Source organism: Mustela lutreola, chromosome 10, assembly GCF_030435805.1.
Source record: "Mustela lutreola isolate mMusLut2 chromosome 10, mMusLut2.pri, whole genome shotgun sequence".
In the NCBI taxonomy this organism is placed as follows: Eukaryota; Metazoa; Chordata; class Mammalia; order Carnivora; family Mustelidae; genus Mustela; species Mustela lutreola.
The window spans coordinates 43,118,960-43,139,340 of NC_081299.1; the positions used below are offsets into that span (position 1 = coordinate 43,118,960).

General features: G+C 44.0%; 1 protein-coding gene across 3 annotated transcripts in view; it reads right to left on the reverse strand.

Annotated features, from left to right (window-relative positions):
* Positions 1-6,845: 6,845 nt before the first annotated feature.
* YIPF1 (Yip1 domain family member 1) overlaps positions 6,846-20,381 on the reverse strand; it is a 39,037-nt gene continuing 25,501 nt past the window's right edge. For 2 of the 3 annotated variants that reach the window (XM_059135688.1, XM_059135690.1), the window contains one exon: positions 6,846-7,367. The gene's annotated coding sequence lies outside the window, so the exon portion shown is untranslated. Of the gene's footprint in view, positions 7,388-20,381 lie in introns of all 3 variants that reach the window. The other variant, XM_059135691.1, reaches the window with a different exon arrangement.

Genomic DNA, 20,381 nt, shown 5'->3' on the forward strand with positions numbered 1-20,381 from the left:
TCTCGATGGCGCTCTGGGCGCAAGGGAGCGTTGCATTCTGGGACTCAGAATTCCAAAGTACAGCATGCTGGGAGTGGAAGTTTTCCCAGAGGTACCTTGTGACGTGCTAGGAATCGTAGTCTTTTATAAAGCCCCTAAGAGTTAACAGTGTCCATTGGCCGGATTTTACACTTAGATCTGGCAAAATGACTCGCGCTTATTTCTCCCGATTTTCTTTATCGACTGCCTGAAAGTGAAATCAAACAATGTTGTGGCCCTCTCCAGAGAGGTACTCACTGATTTTACTGAAATGGAAAATAATCTATATGAAAGTGAATCTGGGGGCTTCTGGGTGACTCAGCCTTTAAGTGTCTGCCTTGGCCTCAGGTCAAGATCCCAGGGTCCTGGGATCAAGGCCCGCAACCGGCTCCCTGCTTCCCTGGAACGCTGCTTCTCCCTCTCCCACTCACCTTGCTTCTGTTCCCTCTCTCACTGTGTGTCTCTCTGTGTCAAATAAATAAATAAAATATTTTTTTTTAAGTGTATTTGGTTTCCTAAGATCTGGTTCCTAGTTCCGTCTCTGCCACTTGCTAAATGGAATGTCTTGATCCTATCTGAGACTCCATTTCTTAATCTAGAAAAAAAGGATAAAAATAAAGATGGTATCCATTGATGTTGCGAAAATATGAAAATGCTACTACAAATACGGATTATCCTTAATTTCCTGCCAGTAAGGAAAAAGATTTCTACCGATCCAAGTCCCACTTAATGAAGTCTTCTCTGATTGCATTAGCCCTCAGTTAGATCCCTGGAGGTATACTGCTAACACCTTTTAATACCCAATTATATACCACAGTCAACATTCAGTACTCTGTAAAGACAGAGAGATTTAGCGATTTACTGATTCTGGAGAAACTCAGTCTAGTGAGAGAAATTGACATCACACACAGTGCTCTGTAATGTTTGCTATACTGTTGCTTTAAGATTATATTCATTTCCAAAATCATGTTAATATCAATCATGTTTGAAGCCCTGCAGAATAAACTGGGAATACAAAGGTAGATCAAGTCTCTGCCAAGAAGAAACCTTCTTTCTGGTGATGGAAAAAGATAATCATTCTAAATGAGTGTCATTAAACACAGACAAGGTCACTTGCAGTCAGTTTACTTTGTTTAGTTCCTTTAGTACCTGGTTCAGACTACTAGTTGTCTACCCCAGCATTCTTTCTCCTCTACTTCTTAGAAATAGAATCCCTGATTTTTAACTGGGCATGTGGCTACATTTCCTAGTCTCCCTGGCCGCTAGGTGGAGCCAGGTGACTGATGAGTTCAGGCCAATAAAATATAATCAAACTATCGCATGGTAGTTTCCCAGAAACTGCCCTTAAAAGAGAGCTAGCCATGTCTTTTGCCACCTTATTAATCCCTTCCTGCATCCAGCTGCATAGAATTTGGATGTGTCACACTCTAGGCAAAATCAAGTACTGAGCTCAAAGTAAACCTGATTACTGAAGCAACCATACCAATCCTAGCTACCTGCCCTTACCTCCTGACTTCATTTACACAACAGAGACAATTATTTATTGTTTGTGCCACTTTTATTTTTAGAGCAACTAATCATATTCTGAAATCATCGTGTGTAACTACCTATTTATTGTCTGAATTCTAACTAGCACATAAGTGTCCCATGGGCAGAGACTTTGTCTATCTTGTTTATCATTGTTTCCAAAATGCTATACAGGAGAAGGTAGTCAATAAATGTTTGCTAAATGAACAGAAGAATGAATGGAAGGAACTGCAGCAGAAAGTGTCTATTCAGGACAACAAACTTTGTTACCTAATTCAAAGAGGAACGGAACCCAGGGAATAGATAATAAAAGTGTTCAAAGGGCTGAAAGGGCATAGGGGAGAAAGAATAGGGCTGTAGTAGCAAAGGGAGAAGGGAGTTATCCAAATATCATGAAGGTGCTACTCCTTCTACAATAGAGCCCACCAGCACACTCATGATGTGGGGCTGCTGGGGGGAACGCCAGTACTGCTGTTACAACTACACCACTGCTGTTGAGCAGGAACTTGTATTATTTCCTTAATTTGCTTTAGTTTATTTTGAAATCTTACGTTACAGTTTTCATCTGGTTTTGTGGGCATGTCTTTCCAGAATGTTTTCATATCATTAGGGATATTATTCAGCTCCATGTTTTCACTTTTCCTATAATAACTTCATTATGAGGTTTGATTGCAGTCCTTTCTGCTGCTCATTTTTATATGAAATTCGTTTTCCTGCACATTTAAGAAGGAGGGGTGAGTTAGGACAGCTTTGCTAAATTTGAGACTCTATCACTTCTTTCTCTGTTTCCAGGAAGTGTTCAAAAATATGGCTTCAAACTTTCTGGATCTTCTGGCTCTGTGCCCTTCCCCCACTTTCATCTGATTTCCCTTTTCTTTGCCCCAAATATCCCTGGCCTACTCTATCTGTATTCTATTCCCTGAAGTTTCTACTCTGATGTCCTGGAAAGATACTTTGGCTGGTTTCCAGAGCCCAACTTCTTCAGATCCTTCTTCGGACCCCTTGCACTCATCAGCTGAAAACTGGGTTGTACCAAACTGCCCCCAAATCTAGCTGCTTTTCTCCTATTGGTCCACGGTACTTTTTAGGGAGTACCTCTTGGCTATTTTGGGGTTTTCTTATTTTTAGATTTCTCAGACACCCAGCTGCTTCCTTTGCCTCTTTCCACAAAAATGCTGATACCATGCAAGTCTTTGAGTGGCTAGTGGTTTACATCTGCTTGAATTTTGGGGTATGTGGTGATATCTTGTCACCCAAGTTTGTTATTGATATTGTCCACAGGTTTTTGGTTTTGCTATCCCAGATACTCTATTTTTATGGAGGAATTTGGGGAAATTCAAAAAATGTCACTGCCATCTTTCCAGAATTCTTTTCTCTTAAATCCTTTTTTTTCCCCTTTTTTAGGTAGGCTCCATGCCCACTGTGTAGCCCATGAGGGGCTTGAACTCATGACTGTAAGATCAACCCCTGAGCTGAGAACAAGAATCAGATGCTTAAATGACAGAGTCACACAGGCGCCTCTTAAATCTTTATACACAAACCAGTGAAATCAAACTGACAATGGAAAAACCACCATCCATTAACTTTCCTAAAAGCAGGGGTTCCACGATGTAACAGTTATGTGTTTCAAACCCATTCTGGTTTCATTCAGGGTGGCAGTGTGCCCAGCTAAAGAGCATTTCCTAACCTCCCTTGCAGCTAGGGATGACCATGTGATACATTTCTGACCAATAAGATAGAAGTATAAGGCATTAGATGGGGTTTGGGAGAAAGCTCATTAAAAGCCAGGTCAATTCAACTGGTCAACGCTCTTTGCCCTTTCCCTTCTTCCTGCCTGTCAAAAGTGGAACTGAGCTGGAGAGAGCTGAGCTGCCACTGCTCAGCTGTTCACTGTTCAGCTGTTCACTGTCTGAGCAGTGAAAGTGAAAAGTTACAGTCAAGTCTTTAATCAGTTACTGTGATGTTATAAGCAAGATACGAAATGGGAGAAAGCATTGGTTCCCCTTATGTTCCATTTTTCTCCATGGCACAGTGCCACACAAGGGTCAGGTGGGTTGGTGCAGATGTGGGCACAGTCTTACTGCCTAAACAAAAAACTCCTGCCATTTTATAGTTTAGGAGGCAGGAGGAGGAAGCGGGGAGGGGCGGCGGGTGGAAGAGTACTGAATACTGGGTCAGAGTGGAAAAGACATCTTTAAGGACCCCCAGTCTCGGCAAAGGCACCTGAGAGAGGCCATGGCTAGGGCCCTCACCCCTTAGCTCCATTAGGCCTCCAGAAGAAGGAAGCTGGGCTAGAGATGGTAGATTTGCCTAAGAACAAGTTTGGGGTGATGGTAAGGTGAGGCCAAAACCACTGACCACAACTCCCCACAGAGGGTGCTGTGCTCAGGCTGTGCACCTAGTCTGGTGTGTGTAGGGGGCTTTCCCAGGAGGCCTGTCAGGAGGTAAAGACCTTCAGGTCCATAGCCCCTAACTGCCCACGATCAGGCCTGAAAGATCACACATAGGGTTCTGGCTTGGAGCCAGACTCTTCATTTCCTATACTTTGCCGGAAAGCAGCACGCGTCTTGGGATCAGATGATGGCAAATTCACACTAAGGACTGCTGAGCGGAAGAAAAATTTTAAAAAGCCAGAATCCTTAATGACATCATGGAGTAGCTGTATTCATCTGGGTGGGGCTAGCTCTAAACTTCTATTTCCATGCGAAAAGTACAAGTGCTGATTTGTTTAAGCTACTGCTTTCAAGAGTTCTCTTATGGTTGAATACGATTCCTAAGTGCTTCAAGGGGATCCTGAGAGTAGGGGCTCCTAAAGGGTGGTGCTGGCTGGTTCGTGAAATTTTCACTGGTCTTTGGTAGGTGAGAAAAAAATGAGCAAAATAGTCAGCTTTCCAGAAAGCTCAATTTATTCAAGTTTTTAGTTATATCCTTCCAGATTATTTGAGATTATGATAGCCTCTCTTTTTATAAGATGATGGTTCTAATTTATGATGCTGATTGTGTCTGGAATCCTTACTTTAAAAATCCTGACCTCTAAGTATTAAAGAATCTCTAAACATTTTTTAAAATATTTTATTTATTTATTTGACAGATCACAAGCAGGCAGAGAGAGAGGAAGGGAAGCTGGCTCCCTGCTGAGCAGAAAGCAGGCTCCCTGCTAAGCAGAGAGCCTGATGCAGGGCTCAAATCCAGGACTGTGAGGTCATGACCCTAGCCGAAGGCAGAGGCTTTAACCCACTGAGCCACCCAGGTGCCCCAAAAATCTCTAAACATTTTGGGGAGAAAACTTTACCAGTTACACCACATAAATACTCAGTAGTAACTAAATTCCTTCTCAAATATCCTTCCCAGGATATTTACATGTGCCTGGGAAAAACTCATTGCTTTCCTTTCCTTTAGCACTTACAACACTTCCGTGACCAGATATGTGGATCTTCCACACCAAGCAATTCTCACACTACCTGCCTGGAGGTAGTGCAGAGCCCAGAGGGTAAGGGCACAGTCCCCCAAGACTGCCCCCTCGCTTCAGTTGTCAATTGCAAGCAGTGGGTCCCCAGGTTACCCATGAGTTCTGTCCAACTTGGCTACAAATTAAGAGGCTCCCAAGGCCCCCTCCCTGGGTTTGGTAATTTGTTCCCAGGACCCAGAAAAAGTTTACTCATTATTGCTCATTTATTACAAAGGATGTTTTAAAGGATATAAATGAATAGCCCGGTGGAGAGATACATGGGGTGAGGTCTGGAAGGGTCCTAGGTGCAGGAGCTTCTGTCTCTCTTGGAGCTGGGGATGTACTACCCTCCTGGCAGGTGGATGTATTCACCAACCTGAAAGCTCTCCAAACCCCGTTCTTTTGGTATTTTTATGAAGGCTTCATCATACGGGCCTGATCGATTATTACCTCCATTTCCAGCCCCTCACCTCTCTCCAGAAAATGGGGAGTGGAGCTGAAAGTTCCCAGCTTCCAGTCATGGCTCGGTCTTCCTGGTGACCAGCCCCATCCAGATCCCACCACCCCAAGAGTCACCTCATTAGAAAAAAAAATGTTCCACCAGGAAATTCCAAGAAATTTGGGAGCTCTGTCAGACACTCTATCACGCAGGAAATAGCAAGGCTCTTAGCAGCTCTGTCGAAACCGTAGCAGAGGCATATATATATATGTATATATATATATATAATTTCATAGTATCCTTCCATTCTTTAGTGGAGAAAAATCCTACCACTTTTGGTGAGACACAGGAAGGGGAGGTTGCAGAGGGCAGGTACCGGCTCACAGGGCCCACATGCGTAAGAATCACTGCCTTGGGCAGCAGGAGTTAGGTGTTAATGAAAGAACACCAGGGTACCAGCTCAGAGAGGGTCGGGAAGGTAGAAACACCAAGTTTTCCGAAGCGTCCCTGAAGACAGAATAAACACTGAGCTGGTGGGGGGTGGGGGGAGGAGGGCAGAACAGCTGCTTTCAAACATCTGAAGTCAACAAAGGGAAGAAAGCTCAGACTAGATCTGAGAGGCCCAGGGGAAGAGCTCAGACCAAGTGGCAAAAGCTGCAGAGATGCGCGCACAAGGACTTGTTCCAGGAGGAGACAGCGACCTTGAAGAGGCTGAGGCTGGCAACCCCCCAGACATGATCGTGTTGCCCACAGGATCCCTGGGATCAGGGACCTGGTCTGTTCTGTTCACTGCTCCAGCCCCATCACCTAGAATGCTGACCACATATGAGCACTACCTGCATTTGTGAAGTAAATTCATGGAGGGGAGGGTACCCTGTGTTTGACGGGAGGTTTGCCAACTTGACCTTAAGCTCATGGTGGCCTGAATTTGTGTGCCTCTTCCTTTTTTGGTGTGACCAGCCTTTTAAGTCCACGTGTGTCTTTGTAGCTGTCTCAGAAATACACTGGAAATTCCTGGCCTGAAGAGGACAACAGAAACAGTAGGGGATCGGCAATCCTGACCCGGCAGAAGCCCAGCCTCCCAGATGGCACACATTTTGAATAAAAAAATAAAATAAAGTAACTGAACTGTCACTTGTTTCTCCCTTTAATGCACTATAGCCAGGAGTCATGCCACCATGAAGAGGTGCTCAAAGTGCCCTAGAAATTTTTTTCTAAAATCTCTGTGTTGAAATATGTTATAAGGGAGCAAGTTCTTTCAACACTCTGTTCCATACTTACAGGAAGAAAAATTCTGATGTCCACTTTAATCCCCACATCTCATTAAATAAATCCAGATTTACAGCAGCTTCCAGCATGCTAAAGATAAAACATCAAGGAAGAACTCGAGGTCAAAGTCATGAAATGCAGACAGACATTCTATGAGGTATTTATTTTGCAACAATCAGGTTCAGTTGCCCAGTGTCAAGTCACCACAGACAAATTGTTCGGGCTCCCAATGAATCCAAACCAAAGTTCATACAGTTCAGTCAGTTTACGATGGCAAGCACAGGAGAAAAGAGGATCACCTTAGAGGATCATCTGTATACAATTCCGAAGAAAGTCATCAGACGTTAGGATGGATCCATTTCACGTGTTAAGGGCGTCCTAGGACAGCGAGAGGCAGATGGCAGGCACACCTACCACGTTCCCTTGTATTTTGTCCTAAATCGGTGCATAGTTACAACGATAACAGACAGGTGAGAAAGAAGAGCCGAAAGACACAAGGACTGAACAACATTTAGTTACTATTTGTTAAATTGGGTGATGAGACTTCAGCGTGGCACCTTACAGCTGCCAGAGGGTGGGCCATGCCATCAGTTTTCCCACGGGCTTGCTTCCCTGCAGTAGATGCCATGTCCCAAAGAACCACACTTCAAAAAACAGAAAAGAGAACTGAAAAACAAAAAGAGTCACTTTTAAGAAAAAGTGTAATATCCTATTGGATATTACAATGGACTATTACTCAGCCATCAGAAAGGATGAATACCCACCATTTGCATCGACATGGATGGGACTGGAGGAGATTATGCTGAGTGAAGTAAGCTCAACACAGGAAGACAATTATCATATGGTTTCACTTACTTGTGGAACATAAGGCATAACATGGAGGACATCAGGAGAAGGAAGGGGAAAATGAAGGGGGGTAAATCAGAGAGGGGGACAAACCACGAGAGACTATGGACTCCGGGAATCAAACTGAGGGTTTTGGGGGTGTGGGGGTTGGGTGAGCCCGGTGATGGGTATTAAGGAAGGCATGGACTGCATGGAGAACTGGGTGTTATATGCAAACAATGAATCATGGAACACTGCACCAAAAACTAATAATGTACTGTATGGTGACTAACATAACATTAAAAAAATTATAATAATAAAGAAAGAAAAAGACACCCCCCCCAATATTTAGAAAGGACCTAAACTGTAGGGAAGGGTACTTGTTTATGTTCAGAGGTATAGCTTCAATACCAGACAACCTGGAGCCCAGAGTCACCAACTCCAAGAAGACTTATTATGGGAGGGGAGACGACATTTTAAAGTTTTCCTCTGTTACGTTAGAAAACCAGTGATTTTCCTCTGCCAGATCCCATAGCTACCTTCTCCCATCCTTCTTTGTCTCCCTTCTTTGTAACAGCTGTGTTAGGTGCTAGAGGAGGAATAAAGTAAATATGGAGGGACATGAAAATATTTGAAAACTGGTTGCTGAAGCACGAGGTTGTGCAGGGGACAATGGCAGGATATGATGTAGGACAAACCGATTAGGGATTGATCCTGCAGGGAGTGTAGATTTTGTCTTTTAGACGATCAGAGGCCAAAAAGAAAAAAAAAGAAGAAGAAGAAGAAGAAGAAGAAAAGAAAGTTCTTAAGTGACACAGTTTTATAATTTTTTGAAAAGTGCTTTGGCTAGGCATAGGATAGATTGGAAGAAAGAAAAGAAAAGAGATAGAGAATCCCACCAAGTTACTATCATAGTCCAAATGTGAGATGATTGGGTCCTGAACACCAGGAACATCAGGCATAGTACTAATAGGACAGACCTGAGAAACATTTCAGGGGTAGAATAGACAAGTTGTACGGAGAGGTAAGATACTGAAGGTTAGAAGGGGGATTCTACATTGATGATGAGGTTTCTAGGGTGACCAGGTGGATTTCTTAATTATTCCAACAAATAGTGATTGAGGACTCATGTGTCAGATGGGTTGGGCACTGGAGTACCATGATGAATAAAGCACCATGGTCCCAACTCTCAAGGAAGTTACACAGTCTGGCAGTGGAAACTACCGGGTAAACATATACATAACATATTACTTATGTAATTGTAATTGTGAGGTACTGTGAGACAGTATAATAAAGAACCTAACCTAGTCTAAAGTCAGGGGCAATGTGGATGGTCGTGCCATTTACGGAGACAGGAAAATATAAGAAGGATCTGGTTGCGTGGGAGATGGGTTTAGTCTTGAACATAATGAATTTGAATCATCTGTTGGTACACCTAGCTGGCGACTTGCAATAGATGAAAATTTGGGAAGAGGTCCTAGATATAGTTAAATCCAGGGTGGGGATTAAGAAATGTGGCAGAGAGGCCGTTTCCTAATAAATGGCCTCCAACCTAAGAGAATGTGCCAGGCCTCCTACTACCCTCGGGGGTAGGATCACAACTAGGAAGGTGGGCCTAAGAGGGCGGTATCTGCCTCAATGTCCCGGCTCTAGAAAAGGGAAATGTTGTCAACAATATATCTGTGAAAAGTGGTTGGAGAAGCATGAATGCTGCAGTTTGCTGGACTGGAAGAACTAACAGTCCTTCCTCCCCTTCTGGTAAACATTAGCTCGGGCTTCTGAAATGCTAAATAAAGGTAGAGACAAACAAGCCCACAGGGCAGGCACTGAAGATTTTATTTTCATAAACATGCTCTTTTTCTCTCATCTCTCTAGCTGTCTGTTCCAAATTAATGTCAAGACCAGAGGAGGGATTCAAGACAGAAAATTTCTCTTGCCCGGCTGCCAACCTTTAGTAGGTAGCCTGACAGAGGCTGGGGATTCCTGGGGCTTAGCCCAGAGGGTGGTGAGTAAGATGACACTGTCCTTTGTGCCAGACTTGGTCCCTAATGCCACCATTAGCCAGAGCTCCCCTGCCTCTTGCCTACCTACAACCCGATTCCTGGCCACTTCAGGCTCCGCATGTTGGGTGGCCCTACTGTGACCCAGGCCAGCCCTGAGCCCTCTTCGTGGTGGCACCCCTGCACCCAAGCCTGATCGGGGGTGTTCAAACCCAAAGTTCCCCAAGTTAGGGTTCCCTTTTTAATTTAGCAGGGCCTTCTAGTCTATCTGAAACCTGAGATAGAAAATGGGGTGTAAAATCTGGGAAGGGAAAGTCCAATCTCCACTGTTGACCCCAGTGACCCAGCAAATGGTGGCCAAGGGTAGGCTCTCAATGAACAAACAAGTAAAAAGTTTTCAAATCACCAGGCAAAAGAACAAAGCACGTGTGCATGTGATGGGTCTATGAACTGTCAAGTTCAAAATCAAGCTTTCCCCAAAGCCTGTGGGATGCTGCAGCTATACTGGTCAATAAATCTTCCCTTTCTAGGGATTCCCAGTCTGTGTCCCTGTGAATAAGAGAATTGCTCTAACAGAGGAACATACAAAGAGCTTTAGGAGTAAGTAATTTAAACTTCCCCAAGGACAGGCTATCTGAAGTGCATCCTGAAAAATAAATAGTGGGCTTCCAAGTAAACAAGCCAGGAAGGGGAATTCCAGAACTTAAAAACCTTAAAAAAAAAAAAAAAAAGCCTTAAAAGATTTTAAAGCAATGTTTCCAGTAATTAATGGGAGTGCTGTTGTTGTTATTATTGGACTGTTGCTAGTGCCTGGATAAAACAATTAGGTACTTATGTGCTAGCCCAATTCTATCTCTGCTGGTATTGTTGTAAAGTGAGATTCCCAGGAGGTAAGAAAGGAGATACAGATATAAGATAAAAGCAATTTAGAAAAAACTCTGTAGTGCTAAATAAGAATTCAAAGTATGAGTATGAACCCACATTGCATTTCCTTTAAAAAAGGAATCAAGCACACAACACATATATTTCCTGACTCTGAACAGTGAAAAGGCCTGTGAAAAAACAACCCAATGGCAATGAGTACTGCTAGCGTCCAGATTGTGACCTGGTATGACTATCTCCCTAATGAACAGAACCAAGACTCCTTCAAGAAATGACTCAGTCTGGATCTGGGACAGGAAATGTTCAAGATGAGCCTGGAAAAGCCTGGAAAATTTTGTTTAACAGATAATAACACATTTACCAGAGATTCTTAGGGCTATGCCAACAGGACTTGAGCAAATTTGAAGAGCTTCCCATTAGCCAAAGAAGGGACAACTTGAATATTGGTAAGCATAATACTTGCAATGGACTGAAACTAACTCGTCATTGTTGCTGAGTGCTAGCAAGCCAACTACTAGTTTGAAAGTAGGTGGGAAAAAAAGCAAAAGAATCATTTATCCTGCTTTTCTCCAGGAATTACATCACTGCTGAGCCAAATAGTAGATAAAGGGAAGTTTTTATGAAAGAAGTATTCTAATTAATAAAGAAAGAAACAAAGATAGAACTGAAATATCACCATTTTGAAAACCCTAATGATTTAACACATGTAGGCATCGCTTAATTACTTTAAATATCAAAAAGCAAAAGATAGTTACATATTATGAGTTTATGGGTGAAAGCATTTATTTTTTTTTTTTAAAGATTTTATTTATTTATTTGACAGAGAGAAATCACAAGTAGATAGAGAAGCAGGCAGAGAGAGAGAGGGGGAAGCAGGCTCCCTGCTGAGCAGAGAGCCCGATGCGGGACTCGATCCCAGGACCCTGAGATCATGACCTGAGCCGAAGGCAGCGGCTTAACCCACTGAGCCACCCGGGCGCCCGGGTGAAAGCATTTAACACCACATATCAAGTAGTCCTGCCAAAACCAAACAACCAACTAACCAACCAACCAAGGCTGACTCTGACCAAATCTTTGGATACAACCACCACTTTACAGAAAACAAAGGCAAAGCAACATGATAAACAACACCATAGAAATACAATCAGCAAAATCCAGATAGTGAAAAACTATAGGATAAATAATTCTTCAACAAATATATGGGAAAGGGAAAGGGGGGAGAATGGAGTAGGAATCTACCTACCATTTAAAAAACACTTAAGAGATACATCAACAAACTGCAAGGTGAAATTCAAACACTGAAGTACATATGATGCCTCAAAGAGATTGGGGAGACACTCCAGAGCAAGGCAATAAAGTGGATACCACAATAAAGTGAATACATGAACTTTTTGGTTTGCCAGGGCATATAAAAGTCATGTTTATACTATACCAGAGTCTACTAAGTGTGCAATAGCATTGTCTGAAAAATGGACATAGTTTTTTCTCTGACATAATTTGTCAGAGTCAGAGTGAGCATGAACAGGGGAGAGGAGCAGAGAGGGAAGCAAGCTCTCTGCTGAGCAGGGAGCCCAATGTGGGACTTGATCCTAGGACCCTGGGATCATGACCTGAGCCAAAAGGCAGATGCTTAACTGACTAAGCCACCCAGGCATCCCAAAATGTAAATAGTTTAATTAAAAAATACTTTATGGCTAAAAAAAAAATGTTAAGCATCATATCAGCTTCCAGCGAGTCATGATCTTTTTACTGGGGGAGGGTCCTGCCTCAATGTTGATGGCTGCCGACTGATCAGGGTGGTGGGTGCTGAAGGCTGGATGCAGCAATTTCTCATAAGACGGCAATGAGGTTTGCCACATGGATTGATTATTTTCACAAATTTCTCTGTAGCACATGATACCGTTTGATAGCATTTTACCCACAGTAGAACTTTCAAAATTGGAGTCAATTCTATGAGACCCTGCTGCTGCTACATGAACCAAGTTTCTGTGATATTGTGAACCTCTGATGTCATTTCAACCACCTTCATGACATCTTCACCGGGAGTAGATTCCCTCCCAGGAAACCACCTTCTTTGTTCATCTGTAAGAAGCAACTGCTCACCCTCAAGTTTTACCCTGAGAGGGCGGCCGCGCAGTCCCACCTTCAGCCTCGCTTCCCGCTCTCTTGCTCCTTCCGCCCCATCTGCAGTCACTTCCTCCCTGACGTCCTGACCCCTCAGAGTCACCCATGAGGGCTGGAACCAACTTCTTCCAAACTCCTGCTCATGATGCTATCCTGACCTCTTCCCATGAATCACGGATGTTCTAGGATGGTGAATCCTTTCTGGAAGGTTTTTATTTCACTTTGCCCAGAGCCACCAGAGGAATCACTATGGCAGTGACAGTCTTATGAACCGAATTCCTTAATCAGAAGGCTGGAATGACTCCGTGATCCATGGGCTGCAGAACAGATGCTGTGTCAGAGGGATTCGAACACTTACCTCGTCCGTCTCCATCAGGGCTCTTGGGTGACCAGATGTACTACTGTCAGTGAGCAGGAATATTTTGAAAGGAATCTTTTTTTCTGAGGAGGTCTCAACAGGGGGCTTAAAATACTCAGTAAACCATCTTGTAAACAAGTATGCGGTCATCCAGGCTTTGTTGTTCTGTTTACACAGCACAGAAAGTATAGATTGAGCAAAATTCTTGAGGGTCCTGGAGCTTTATGAATGGCAAATGGGCACCAGCTTTAACATAAAGTCACGAGCTGCATGAGCCTCTCTCACTCGAGTCAGCCTGGCCTTTGAGGCTTTGAAGCCAGGCGCTGACTACAGCTGTGGATGTCTCACAGGGCATCTTCTCCCGACAGAAGGCTGCTCCGTCTACACTGAACATCTGTTGTTCAGTGCATCCACCTTCATGAATGATCGGAGCCGGAGCTTCCGGATCACCAGCTGCGGTGTCTACACGGGCACTGGCTGCTTCACCCTGCACTTCCAAGTTATGGAGGCGGCTTCTTTCCCTAAACCTCACGAACCCACCTCTGCTGCTTCCAACCTTCCTTCTGCAGCTTCCTCACCCCACTCAGCCTTCACAGAATGGAGGAGGGCTCGGGCCTTGCTCCGGGTCAGGCTTGCCTTAAGGGAATGTGGTGGCTGCTTTGCTCTTCTATCCCGGCGGCTCACACACTCTCCACGTCGGCAGTAAGGCTGTTCCACTTTCTTATCATCCGTGTGTCCCCTGGAGCAGCACTCTCAGTTTCCTGCAGGAACTTTTCCTTTGCTTTTGCAACTTAGCTGTTTGGTGCAAGAGGCCTCGCTTTCAGTCTGTCTTGGCTTTCGACATCCTTCCTCACTAAGCTTAGTCATCTCTAGCTTTTGATTTAAAGTGAGCGATGTGTGACTCTTTTTATTTGAACACTCAGAGGTCACTGTTGAGCTATTAATTGGCTCATTTTCAATATTACAATTTTTTAATAGGGAAGCCCGAGGAGAGGGAGAGAGACAGGGGAATGGTCGGTTAGTGGAGCCATCAGAACACACATAACCTTTATGAAGTTTACCATCTTACATATGGGTACAGATTATAGCACCACAAAATAATTACAACAGTCACACCAAAGACCTGTGATCACAGATCACCATAAGAAACATATTAATAATGAAACAGTTTAAAATATTGCAAGCATTACCAAAATGTAACACAGAGACACAAAGTAAGCAACTGCTTTTGGGAAAAGGGTGCTGATAGACTCAGCTCAACACAGGACTTCCACAAACCTTCAATTTGTAAAAACAAAACAAAAAACAAAAAACAAAGACACACATAGTATCTGTGGAGCGCAATAAGCAAAGCTCAGTAACACAAGGTATGCCTGTATTTAGAAGATACAATTTTTTTTAGCTGTGACTGTGGTATTACAGTTATGTTTTTAAAAGTTTAAAAGTGTCTTTTATAGATCCAGGATTTAAATATTTATGGATCAAATAATACATGTGCTTAAATGTGCTTAAAAATAATAAAGGGTGGGGCATCTGGGTGGCTCAGTGGGTTAAAGGCTCTGCCTTCAGCTCAGGTCATGATCTCAGGGTCCTGGGATTGAGCCCCGCATTGGGATCTCTGCTCAGCAGGGAGCCTGCTTCCTCCTCTCTCTCTGCCTGCCTCTCTGACTACTTGTGATCTCTCTCTCTGTCAAATAAATGAATGGAATCTTTAAAATAATAATAATAATATGGGGTATTAATCTTAGATGTGCTTCAAAATAATATGGGGGTAGAGATGGGTGAAATAAAGTTGGCTGTGAGTTGACAACTGTGCAAAGTAAGCAATGGGTACATGGACATTCACTATACTATTCACTCTGCTTTTGTCTATGTGTAAAAACTTTGCACTAAATAAGTTTAAGCAAGAATAAAAAGTTACTGTGTTGTGTGCCTGGGTGGCTCAGTTGGTTAAGCATCTGCCTTTGGCTCAGCTCATGATTCCAGGGTCCTGGGATCGAGTTTTGCACTGGGCTCTGTGCTCAGTGGGGAGCCTGCTTTGTTTTCTCCCTCTGCCTCTCCCCCTGCTTGTGCTCTCTCTCTCCCTCTCTCCCTTTTAAAAAAATGTTACTGTGCTGACCCACTCTCTAACCCGGGTTCTTCCGATTGACTTCAAAGAGAACCAGGAAGAAAACTGATGGAGAAACAGCACAGACACTGAAACTGGGCTCTCTGGGCAGGGACATCTCAGATGTGGTGTGAACAAGAAGGGGCTGGTGGAAAACAGCTTTAGTCATGGTGGTAAGTCATACAGTCTGGATGCTCTGTTAAAGAGGATTATAGCATTGAGTTAAAACTGATTTCAGAATAAAAGAATTGATGTGTATAAACATAGTAAAAGGGTTTGTAGCTTTGGCTTATAATATGAACACTCTTAACAGGAGTGAGTGAAAGGATAATTGCACATAAACCCTGTGTATCAAATCAGGAGGGTTTTTTAATTACAAAGAAATCTTCTAAGGCCCTTTGCTCATCTCTTACTAAAGCCCGATCACACTACAGTGTAATTACCTGCTGGCCACCCTCCTCCAGACAGACCCACTTGTCACAGCTCCTGGGAAGGCAGCCCCAATACAAATGCCATCTTTCAGATACCCCATCCCACAAGCCAAAGTAAGACTCCCAAGGCACAGTTTCCAGGCTTCCCTAGGGTCTTGGCTCAGAGAAGAAATGGCACTGGCCCTCAGGTGATAATTTAATTTAAAAAAAAAGGAAGTATGGGGCGCCTGGGTAGTTCAGTGGGTTAAAGCCTCTGCCTTCGGCTCAGGTCATGATCCCGGGGTCCTGGGATTGGGCCCTGCATCGAGCTCTCTGCTCTGTGGGGAGCCTACTTGCGATCTCTGTCAAATAAATGAATAAAATCTTTAAAATAAATAAATAAATAAATAAATAATTTTTAGAAAGGAAGGAAAAGAGGGAAGAAGCAAGCCAGATATTCTCTGTAATATCTCTATGATTTATATAGGGGTAGTTTCCCTGATCGTAAGTCATTGGAGGCTCCTCTGTGATCCCAAGTTTCCAGGGAGAGAAGGGGTGGATGTTCTCCTAGTAATCCGTGCCAGGCTAAGCCCTCCAGTGTGCAGATTTACATGAGGAAGGTTATCTGTGAGATTAGAAGCCATTCTTTTTCAGTGAAAGCTGGGAGTCTAGAGATTACAGAAGAAGGCGCAGGCAGCTCATAAATCCGCAGAGCCTGGGGCTCTGGACAGCCCTCGTTGGCAAAGCGATTGATGCTTCTGCCACGGAAGCTCCAAAGAAACTCTTCATCACTATCTCATTTGGAGACCCGACACCCGAACGGAGACACTGATGCCCAAGTTTATAGATCTGAGCAAAGCCCAAAGGTGTCAAATCTATAGAAATCAGGATGGGAGGTCTGCAAAGGCCTGCAGGACCAGGCTTTTCTCAAACGCCAGCTTCTGACTCTCTGAAGGTTTAGAGTACATGGGCCACTGGCCTGGAGCCTTCATAACAAAATGCAAGGAAGAAACTTGAGTTCTAACATAGGAGAAGCCTGAAAGAGGCCCTCCCTAGGTCAATGTCAGGTATTTTTGGCCAAGAGAGACCCAAGCAATGGCTGCTACTGTGGGCACAACCTCTGTCCTCCAGCTGGGCTCAGATTTTCTTGTTCCCAGGGATATGAGCCCACATCACATCACTGTGTCCCAATGAACCTAAGACTTCACCTTCCCAAATGCCATGAGAAGCTAACTACTCTCTTCAGAAAAATTGGTAACTGACTGCTTCTGCCCAACCTTCAGGGTCCAGCTCAAACAAGACCTATTCTATGAAGCCTTCCCTCAGGCCAGTGAGTCACAGCTTCTGTGCTCCCACCAAGCTCATCAATTCACAATTTGGGTCTGGCATGTCTCTACAAACACTGTCTGTTTATTATCTGTTTAGCTGTTTTACCCATGGACCAAGGCTCCCCAAGGCTGACTGTATTTGACTTTCTAGGTCTCCAGTTTCTGGACCACGGAGGCCACAGAACAGCCTCAAGTAAATGCTGAGTGAAAGAGTAAATGAGGGCTCCGTGAGCCAAGACACCTCTGATAAAAGCCCACATCCCCCCCTTTCCTTAATTTTGCAAATTAAGGTAACCACCTCCTTGGGTCACCTCCAGCCACCCAACATTAATTGAGCACTTGCTCTGTCTGTGCTAGGCCAAGCACTGGGGAGTTCAAGTCCAATCAGACTTAATCCCTTTCCCATGGACCTCAATCTCAGGAAGAGACCTACCTTGCCCCAGGGCCTTCTCTGCTAACTGTCAATGAAATCCATCTGCAGGAGGAGCTTAACAAGTATGTAGACAATCAAACCATAAGGCAAACAAGCTACCATATGCTCATTCTAAGGCAATGGACTGTAAAAATCACCCACTGAGGTAATGGAAGAAAAATTTAGAACTTCTATTAATATTTATTTTTCATCAAAAAATAAAAAATTAAGCTTTAATAGTTACTATATGGATTGACAACAATGTAAATATTTCAAATACATACATATTACTAGGGTGTGTGCTTATGGCAGACAGACTACACAATGGCCTCCACACAATGGACATGTAGATCAAATCATCACAACCTATACTTTAAGTAACTTACAATTTTCTTGTTAATGATACCATAATAAAGCTGAAAAATAGTGTAAAATAAAAATGCCCTCCTATCGCTTCTCGGCCTTTCGGCTAAGATCAAGTGAAAAATGCCCTCTAATGATCCCTGCCTCCACGTACTCATGTCTTTGGGTAATCCCCTCCCACTGAGTGTGAGCAAAACTTATAACTTGCATCTCATCAAAAGAATATAGGAAAATTGATAGATATCACTTCCACGATTACTTTACATTATCTCTGTCTTCCTAATAGACTGTCTGTTATCTCCACTTATGGCTTTGATGATGTCAGCCATCCTATGTGGCAAGGAACTGGGGACAGCCTCCAGGTGACACTTAGTAAGGAGCACCCTCAGTCTAACAGACCACAAGGACGTGAATTTTGCCAACAACCTGGTAAGCCTGGAGGAAGATCCTTTCAGTCGAGCTTTCAGATGAGGCCCCAGCCCAGGCCAACACTCTGAGTTCAGCCTTGTAAGAGAACCTGAAGGAGAGAACCCAGCTAAGCTATGCCCAGACTCCTGAGCCACAGAAACTGAACTAATAAATGGGCATTGTTTAAGGTGCTAGGTTTGAGGTAACACTGTTAGGCAGCAATAGATAATTAATACAGCCCTCAAATTCCTGGGAGGTTGTGCAATCCAATAAGTATGGATTCTCTGAACTGAACTGAAGCATCTCTAGAGAAGCAAAGGAGGGTTCAAAAAAGATGCGAAAGTCCAGGAGTGAGAGCCTGCAAATTTTAGGGGTAAAAAGAACATCAGCTTTAAAAGTGGGAAAGTGGAAAAACCTCAAGAAATGGCTCCAAAATACCTGGGTTTGAGTCCCAGCTGTGCCTTTTAAGAGACAGGTGATTGGGCACCTCGGTGGCTCAGTGGGTTAAGCCTCTGCCTTCGGCTCAGGTCATGATCTCAGGGCCCTGGGATCAAGTCTCGAATCGGGCTCTCTGCTCAGCGGGGAGCCTGCTTCCTCCTCTCTCTCTCTCTCTGCCTGCTTCTCTGCCTATTTGTTCTCTCTCTCTCTGTCAAATAAATAAATAAATAAATAAGATCTTAAAAAAAAAAAAGAGGCAGGTGATCTTAGTCAACTCAAACTTCTTAAGTTCAGCTTCCTTATCTATACGATGGGGTCAGTAAGGCTGCTAACAGCGGACAAAGAGAGAGTGATCTAGATGGTATTTTGTAGAATGGAATGTGATATACTCATGTTAGTTTGCCACAAAACTCTGGGATGGCCTTGGACAAGGCACTGTTCTCTCTTGGCCTCAGCCTCTTTATGGTAAAAAGGAGAGAAGAGCCCACCCTGTCTCCAAGGACTCTGACCTTTGATTCTGACATCATCACATCCCCATGTGAAGAAGGGAAGAGGGGAAGGTGGGCTGTGACATTTACAATAGTTCCTTAGGCATTCCATTGGCCAGGGCAACTGTCTTACCATCAAGATGGCCAGAGGTGTCTTTGGCAATATCTTGTCAACTTGCAAGGCCTACAACCCAAATTCCTCAACTAAGAAGGAAAATCCATTTGGTTTTACAAAAAGGAAATAAAGGGTCAAGGTAAAGTCTATGAGAACCACCAAATTTCAACACAAATACAGACCCACTCTCAGAGGGCCAGTAGCTTGATTCTGTCATTGAGCATCTTAACTATGAGCCAGGAGCTTTTATAAACATGATCTCTAATCTAGTATAGGTTGTATCATCCTTCTGTGACAGTTACGTTGGTTGAAGCTCAGAGACAGTAAGCTCCTTGTCCCAGGTACACTGGTAGTACGTGGTGAGGCCAGGATTTCATTTTTGTTCCACTTGACTGCAAAGGCCCTGGTCTTCGCACCACACCCTGTTGCTCTGGGAAAGGAGAAGGTCACCCTGTGATTACAAAACAGACTAGAGGTTCTCCATGGGCAGGGAGATCATGTGCAGAGTGTGGCTTCATTCATTCACTGCACAAACATTTACTAAGCACTCCCTATATACCAGGTCTTGTAATGGGCAACAAAGATGCAGGATAATATCCATTTCTTGTTCTCACGTTGCTGAGTTGAACTGGAGAGGCATACCAGTCCATGGAGGACAAATGAATCAATGAATGAACAAATGACTATGCAGATGGACACACAGACAGTGAAGAATTCGTGCTTCCAGCACCATTAACAGCAATGTATAATACAAGATGTCACAGGATCACAAGGAAAGTGATGACTGCTGGAATAGAGGGAATACTCAGATATCTGGAATGGCAAGTGCAAGGGCATGTCTGTTCTGGTAATGGCAAGAAGTTCAGCATGGCCGCAGCCTTGGTACACTGAGGATCAGGAACAGGGAGGCAAGGAATAAACCATGGAGGATTTGTCTCTTCTTCCAGGACGCAGACCTACTGAGCCAACCAGTGAAACAGAATCATCCAAGAGGCCAGAGAGCAAATCAGCCATGAGCATTGGGAGGCTTTGGGAACCCTATGAGTAATTCAAGAGAAGTCACACTCAGGGTCTGAGGCCAGGTTGAGAAGTCACAGGGAAACTAGGAAAACCACCAGGAGTGTACCCAAATAGAACAAACCATACTCTGCTCCTGGGAAGAGGACAGAGCGCAGAGGAGAGGGGATGTTGGGGCCAAAAGGCAGGAGCTCCTCCAGTGAAAAAGCTAAGAGCTCACATCTCCCAAATCTATCACGCCAGGACCATGCGGATTTCACAACGGAGGACTCCGGGTGGCGGGCTGCGTAGATACAGACATGCTTGTGCCCAAACACCATAGTGAATCGTACGGAAAGACAAAAGGGTCTGGCCCTCTTGGTTCCTGATGTTAACAATTTTGGAAGTGACACACTTGCCCATTTG